The sequence below is a fragment of the Haplochromis burtoni genome, unplaced genomic scaffold (assembly GCF_018398535.1).
Source record: "Haplochromis burtoni strain Fernald_Lab_line unplaced genomic scaffold, NCSU_Asbu1 Contig_67, whole genome shotgun sequence".
Taxonomy (NCBI): Eukaryota; Metazoa; Chordata; class Actinopteri; order Cichliformes; family Cichlidae; genus Haplochromis; species Haplochromis burtoni.
In genome coordinates, this window is record NW_024582428.1 from 952,752 (window position 1) to 961,098 (window position 8,347).

Below are 8,347 nucleotides of genomic sequence, written 5' to 3' on the forward strand. Positions count from 1 at the left end.
CTCAGCTCTTTCTGGGATAGTGGCGCAGCTCACGCCATATAAACATTGGAAGGTGTGATGGAAAAATAAATACATTTAATAAAGAAACAATATTGAACAATAAGTAGAATATTTTAAAGTAGTGACTGTAAATTAAACTAAGGTGAATCAACTGGTGGTGAGGTGTTGAGCTTACCATGTGTGGCATGCCATCACAGAAGGATCCAGGAGAAGTCCTCGGTGATGTTGACTCCAAGGAATTTGAAGCTGCTGACCCTTTCGACCTTGACACCGTTGATGTGGATGGGCTGGTGTTCTCTGACTGGTCGTTTCCGGTAGTCCACTATCATTTCTCTAGTTTTGCTGATGTTGAGAGTCAGGTTATTTTCCAGACACCACTCGCACAGCACCATCACCTCCTCTCTATAGGCTGTCTCATCATTGTCTGTGATGATGGTTGTGTCATCCGCAAACTTGATGATGATGTTGGACTCGTGTTTAGCAACACAGTCGTGTGTGAACAGGGAATATAGGAGGGGGCTAAGCACACAACCCTGTGGCGTACCTGTGTTTAGGATGAGTGGTGAGGAGGTGTCTTTACCAACTCTCACCACTTGGGGCTTGTTTGTGAGGAAGTTTAGAATCCATCTGTAGATTGGTGTTCCCAGCCCAAGGTCAACGAGCTTCATGGCAAGTTTTGAGGGGATGATGGTGATAAATGCCGTACAGTAGCCGATGAAGAGCATCCTTGCATATGTATTCCCTTTTTCCAGGTGAGTGAGGGTGGTGTGCGTTGCCAGGGCGATGGCATCCTCCGTGGCTTTGTTTGTCCGATAGGCAAACTGAAGAGGGTCCAGTGTGTCAGGGAGGAGCAGATGTGACCTCTGACCAGCCGCTCCAGGCACTTCATGATGTCAGTGCAACAGGACGGTAGTCATTTAGACAGGAGACCACTGATTTTTTGGGAACAGGAATGATGGTGGATGCTTTGACGGACATGGGGACCAATGACCATTGACATATCTTTCATGAGGTCACCCGCTGGGGTCTCTGAAGACCTGATCAGTTAGTGTTTTTGGTGTTATAAAACAAGATGTAACAAGAGAGCCAGGTCTCGCTATGAAACTAGACATTCATTGGTTAATAACTTGTCATCTACAAATTGTTAGCCAATCAGCATACTTGAGAATATCCTTTCTGAAGCATACTATGACCAATACTTACAAAATGGACTTCATTTGAACAAAAATGAGTGACAGAAGGGTGAAACTTTTTTCAACTACAGGCAGTGGTTGATTTAATGGCAGCTACCTGGTGGCCATTCAAAAGAATCTGGGTTTAAGGTCCTTCCGTGTTGGTTTTACTTCTCTTACTATGTCCCCAGCAGAGGAATTTTATATCCTGCACTTTTCCTGTTGTTCAAACATGATTTTCTATGGATTACAATGAAATTTATCAGAAAGTTATTCCTCTGTGGATACATTTTAAGTATTTTATGCACAGCATATTTGGCACATTCTGCAAAGAAATAATGATATCCCCATCTGCCCCACCTGCGCTTTGCACACTGGTATACTAAAACTTAAATATAAGTTAAACTTCAATGTAAAAAACACTGGCATGTACTCTAGCTTAAAACTACAAATGATATAATGTACAAGTAGCCCATTAGTTTGTAGCTGACTGTTCATTGCTAGTAAATATCTCCCCCTATGTATAAAGTACTTGAAGTGGTCCTGGGATGAAAAGGAGGTGATCACGAAGAACAAATCTACCAAATTAAGATAGAGGTCAAGACTGCTGACTTTACCCTTGCAGTTTTTTTTTCTGTCAAAAATATCAAACAATAACGTGAGGGGTTGTTATAGGGCTGAATGAAGTTAACCAAGGAAGAAATTTGCAAAACATGATGCTACATAAACACTGAGTTTTCTTGCTTCAGTATTTAGAAGTGAAAATCAGCTGTACCTGATGTTAAAATACTTGACAAAAGGCAGATAAACACCTGAAATATCCACAGGATCTCTTTCAGTACATTCGAAAGGAGGGTCACTCGCTACAAAACAGACTTCTGTAGACAGACTTGTCCTGTTTGCATTTCAAAAAGAGGCTCCAGACTGAGATAAACACATTATGCAAACAAACCCAGGAGCCCTTTTATCTGCTGCTTGTGATGATCTCTTGTTTACTGCCTAGTACCATAGAGCAGGTGTATGGGGGTGTTCAGACACTAATATTTGCCCTTTTCCTGCTGTTATTTTGTTACATAAGGAGAGTATCAGTATGAGAGTTCAATCTACTAAGGTGTAACATGTAAGCATGTGGCATTACATCAGCCACTGTGTACAGAGAGTCTCTCTCTGGGAATAATCCATCACAACATGTCCCGTTACAAGCCTAACTGTCAAGTCCTGTTATTAAGGATGTCTTTGTGAGCCTCGGCAACGTCTGATGTCATGTTTGCTTTGACACTTCTTATTGTAAAAATGACAAATTTGACACAGCTGCCAAAAGCAAACAGACAAACGTTGGCGTGCAAAACCCTGAAAAGGCGGTGGGTTTGTTATTTAAAGCACTCGAGATCCAAGAGTTTTTCACACATCCTGCCCACGCTCTGCTGTATCGTGACTTCAGCTGGAACACTGACCCTACCCCTGCTTAGTTATTGTCTCTTTATCTTTCTCTCTCTCTCTTTGTGCGCAAGTATCAGTCTGAGTTTGCGTGACTTGTGCCAAGTGCCGATTCCCACATTTCTAAAGTTACAATCATGCCGTTTGTGTGAGAGTTGGAGGAGGGAGAGAAATAAAATCATTTCTGAGAATGTTTTGAAGATGCAGGAGGCATGATGAAGTCTAGAAGCATGAGGTTGTGCTTCATTTTTAAGAGACATTAAAATGTATGCCCACAAATGTCAGTGCACACCGTTGCATGACAGATGATTCAGGAATGTCTTAATGGGTGGAAACTATTTGTGCACGTATGCAGCTCAGGACTGACCTGTTTGTTTGTTCAAGAATATAATTAGGAGAAATTCTCAATAATGCCTAAAATAGGTAATGAAAATTTGATTATAGTTGATAGAAAATAAAATCATTACCTTTTATAGTTCTTAAAATCCTACTGTGCTGGTCATGGAATGACATAACAGTTGTTATTAGTGACCTTTTAAACTTCTGTGGTACACTTTACTTTGAAGACATTTCCAGCTCATTTCCCTGGTAGTTTCCCAGAAAGTACTGCATAATAACAGAACAAATAGACACATTCCATCTATACCCATAAGCAAATTCACTGTCTATTTTGCCAGTTATTTTTCCGGGAAAAGTCCTGCAATTTATTATGAAATTTAAAAAAAAATACACGTCATTTTGTAAATTAAATAATGTTATTTTTGAATTGAGATCTATTAATTTTTTCCCCCAGAAACATGGACTCAACTCCTATTTTACTATTTAACACACAATGAATTCCCGTAAACTCCATGTCCAACCAACTGCAGGATTTGCTTGTCCCTCGCATGGCTGCATATTTAAATGTGGCCCTGCACCTGCCCTGTAAGAGGATGACGTGCCGCTCTGTATGGCTGATGGAAATATTTAAAACAATGCAAAGAATGCAAATGCCAGTTTGTCTGCATGTGCGTATGAGCTGGGAGGGAAAACTCCCTATGAGTGTGCGTGCGAATACGTGCTAGTCTACTGTATGCTTCATGTGCTGGGACACTCTGTACTTCTGAAAGCCTAAAACCCCTCAGCTTAAGGGAGGAGGGATGGTGGTGTGGATGGGGGTGGGGGGTGTTATACAGTGTGTCGCCCACAGTGGGATTGACCTAAATATTACCTCCGTGTGTGTGTGTATCTGTTATATCTCTGGTGTTATTTCACGAGAAGGCAATTAGTGTCTCTCCATCTTGGCCTTGAGTTTTTGTGTGTTCCCCTCTTTCTCCATGGATACATGCATGTAGGTGATGTAAAATAAGGGAGGGATTGGTCAAAGTAAGCTGCACAAAGAAGAGCACAGGAAAGAGAGAATACAGGAGGATCTCATGAAATAAAACTTTTTTTGTACACTATATTGCTAAAAGTATTCACTCACTTCCATGGCCACCGGTGTAGAAACTTAAGCAGCCAGGCATGCAGACTGCTTCTACAAACATTTGTGAAAGAATGGCTTGCTTTCTGGAGCTCAGTGAATTCCGGTGTAGTACCATGATCGGATGCCACCTGTGCAATAAGCCCATTTGTGAAATTTCACACAACTATATGTTTCACAGTCAGCTGTTAGTGGTGTTATAACAAAGTGGAAGCAATAGGGAATGACAGCAACTCACCCATGAAGTGGTAGGTCATGTAAAATCACAGAGTGGGGTTATTGGATACTGAGGAACATAGTGCGAAGAGAGTTGCTACAGACCTCCATGTGGCCTTCAGATTAACTCAAGAATAGTGCATAGAGAGCTTCATGGAAAGTGTTTCCATGGCTGAGCAGCTGTATCCAAGCCTTACTTCACTAAGCACAATGCAAAGTGTTTGATGCAGAGGTGTAAAGCACGCCATCACTGGACTCTAGAGCAGTGGAGACAACAGTGCTTTCTGGAGTCACACTTTTCCGTCTGGGAATCCAATGGACTGGTGAGGGTTCAAGGGTTGGCAGAACAGTGTTACTTGTCTGCCTGCATTGTGCCAAGTGTAACGTTTAGTTGAGTTTTTAATGGCTTAATAAGAAAAAAGATCATTAAGTTTGAGTTTGTGAAGTTTCTGCAAAGACTGCTGCCAAACATGTAGCTCATTTCCTCCATTTCCAACTGCAGGATTTGCTTGTCCCTCCATGTCTGCATATTTAAATGAACTAACCCAGTGGATGACTTGGTTAATTTTACCCTCAGATTAATTTAAACCAAAATGCATCTCTAAGAGTCACCTGACAGTGTTTACTCCTCTTCCAGATATCAAGAAGAATCCACTTTTGCTGTAACTTGCTGCTCTGACGCCATGTAGTGGGTCAGAGGTCGGCCAAAATTCAAAATACAAAACATTTCCTCCCACTTCCTCTCAAAGGTTGGTTTACTTTGAGCATAATAGCTGTGTTCATATTAGCTCAATAAAATCATACCAAAGAAGAACATGACTGAACAGAGCAGGACTATGTATATTGTGGGCAGAGATGGGCAGTAACGCGTTACTTGTAAAACTAACCCAAACCATCACGCCTCCACCACCGTGCTTGACAGTTGGTATAAGGTCTTATGTGCTGCTGTGTTTTATAGTCAAACGTCTCCACTTTGGTCTTCTAGAACAAGAAGACCAAAGTGGAGACAAAACCTTTTTAGAAAAAAGAGGTTTTCTCCTGGCAACCCATCCAAGCAAGCCAAACCTGTTCTGTCTTTTTCTAATTGTACTCTTAAATATTTAACCTGCTAACTGAGGCCTGTTGAGTCTGAGATGTAGTACTTGGGTTTTTATACATTACGCGGTCTGATGGTCTGACTGCGTAGGTAAAATCTTGGACTCCTCAAGTTATTTTACAATAAAAATAAACAGTAGGGGAGTGAGGGGGTCATGTTCTAGCTTTTTTCAGAAATGGTTGATTTTTCATATATAATAAACCTAATGCTTTTTCAGCACTGCCCTGCATATCAGTGCTTTCTAGCAGGATTTCACAGATTAACCCCCTGGTATATGACTCTAACTCAACACGTTAAAATAAGACGTTGCATGTCTCACCTTCACACAGAGTTCTGATGTAGATGATCAAGCATGTGTTTGACCCTGACAGCAGCAATATCTCAAGCATTTCGGAAATCTTTTCACTTTTCTTACTTGTATCTGATGGTATTTTTTATGTGCACACAGCCTACTGGTGATTGGCAGCATACCAAAAAGCCATGCATGCAATAAAGTAGGCTTTGAACGGGACTACGAAATGGAAAGTGTTCATGCCAGTTGCTTCCTATCAGCTGATGATGGTAAATTAGGATCAGCTGGTAGGATCCACCTGAAGGTCACATGCCTTTTGATTGGCTTCAAATTAATGCACTAAAGCTTGCAACACGCCGATTGCAGGGCATGATTAACAGTGTAATGCTAACTGAGTTACATATAACTGCAGAACATCGAGACATGACCTGTGGAGGTATCACATGCCTGCTGCTCATGTGTCCAATTAAAGAAGATGGACAGTGTGTGTCAGTAGAGATGGTTTGCTTTCAATGTCATCGCAAGTTAAGCTCCACTCGGGTGTGTCTGAGCTCTCCTCTTTGTTTTGCCTCCGTCTGTAGGTTCTTCCTGCTGATGCTGGCTCCATGTGTCACTGGCTGCTGCCTGGAGCCACACTGAAAACGTGACCAGGACACACACATCATAGGAGAGAAGAATTAAAAAAAAACAAAAAAACAACCTATAACATTGTCTATTTAGATTAAGTGTATAAAATCTTTTAGCTTTCTTTTTGAAAATATAATATGTATATAGCGTTTATTCTGTAAATTTGCATGAAAGCCTTTAAGCACTCTCACACTTTAAGGATTAAAAAGGAAAAGGACTGTCAAAGTCACCAAGTCTTATTTATAAACGGGACTGTAGAGAAAGTGCTGCCATCATCAGAGATGCAGATAGATTATAGACGGAGAAAAATCCAGCATAGGAAGGAAAAATACAGCTTGAAAGGAACTTTACAGATCTGGTGATAAGGTTTTGCGTGTCTTTCCACTGCTGATGGAAAAAGACGATGAATGCGGAAATGGTGTGAGGTGAGACGCCAAGTACGGCGTGAGGAAGAAACAAGAAGAGCACTGATTTCTCTTCCTCTGTCTGGGGAACAGGAAAAAAACAGGAAACACTGCAATGATAGAAGCTGTGTGTGTATGTGTGTGTGGTTGAATGCTTTTTGTGAGGCCAAGAACGATATTTAGACTGACCCACATCAGCTCGATCTATCTCAGTTAAATTGCTGTCTGTTTGGAGCGTAAGCAAAATGCCTCCCTGCAGTCCTGTGACAGAAATACGAGCTGCAGAGGAATGCTCGCTTGAAGGATGAACTCAGAATAAATATGAAGTGACTTTGCTCTCTCAAATGATGTCCACACTATGCACACCCAGGCTGCGTCTCCACAAACAAAAAGGAGGATTTGTGAGTTTCTGCAAGGAGCTTTGCACGATCCAGACAGGCACATGTCTGCTTATTTACCCATTTACAAAAAGGTTCCAGTATCTGGGCTGATCTAGGGTCAGGCTTGCATGGCTTTTAGTGGATCTTTCTTGAGAGGCCTCAGGCTTTGTCCACCATTTTGGTGCACATCTGCTCAAACAGTGGAGAAATTGCATAAAGAAAAGAGTCTAACTTACTCAACAACAATAATTTACATGCAAAAACTCTGGATTATATCAATCAGGTCATATTCACATTGGTCCTCCGTGCCAATGAGAAACATTTGCAACACTGGCTGGGGGTCGTGGCTATTTATGAGATCGCTGTGGTTTTAGGTCATATTAGTGTGTCACACAAGGTCAAGACTTCTGTTTCCTGTGGTCTGAAGTCTGAGTGCTTAGTTTCCATGTGGCAGCAGAGGAAGAACACATTTAATGCTCACAGTGGCATTGTGACAGCCATGCGTGCCCTCTGATTTTTGCTGCTCAGCACATTGTCGGCCAGACATCTCAGAACTGTCTGCTTTTGAATGTGCAAAAGAGTTTAGCTGGAAATCAGTTGCTATTGATGCTACTGTGCAAAGAAAGTATGTTTGTGCTAACCTGCACAATAATTGTTGTTATATGGCATTTAAGCAGTTTAGTGTTCATAGTGGTAGATTTCCCACTTTTATTGTACAAATATCTTAAGCTACCCCCTCGTGTCTTTATAATTTGCCTAGCAAATGGGAAATAAGACCAGTGATTTATAGAAATGTGTTTGTACAATTCTAACAAGCTTGAAAGTTAATATTTGGTATGACCGTCTTTATTCTTCAGCATTCTTCAACAGTCTCAATTCTCTTAGACAAGCTTTGTTGTAATTTACGTCTTCAGGAATAGTTCTCCAGGAATAACAATAAATTGATCAACTAAATTCCCAGATACATCATCATCATCATCATCATCATTTATTTATATAGCACTTTAAAAACACACCTGGTAGACCAAAGTGCTGTATAATACTAATATGCACATAATAATAAAACCAAACATAGCAATAAAGTTAAAAAAACAATAAAAATGTCAGTTACCCACGGAGTTAAAAGCCAAGGAATAAAAATAGGTTTTTAATAAAGACTTAAAAACTGGCACTGATGCAGCCTGTCTAATATGGAGAGGAAGGTTATTCCAAAGCATCGGCGCGGCAACAGAGAACGCTCGGTCTCCTCTAAGTTTCAGCC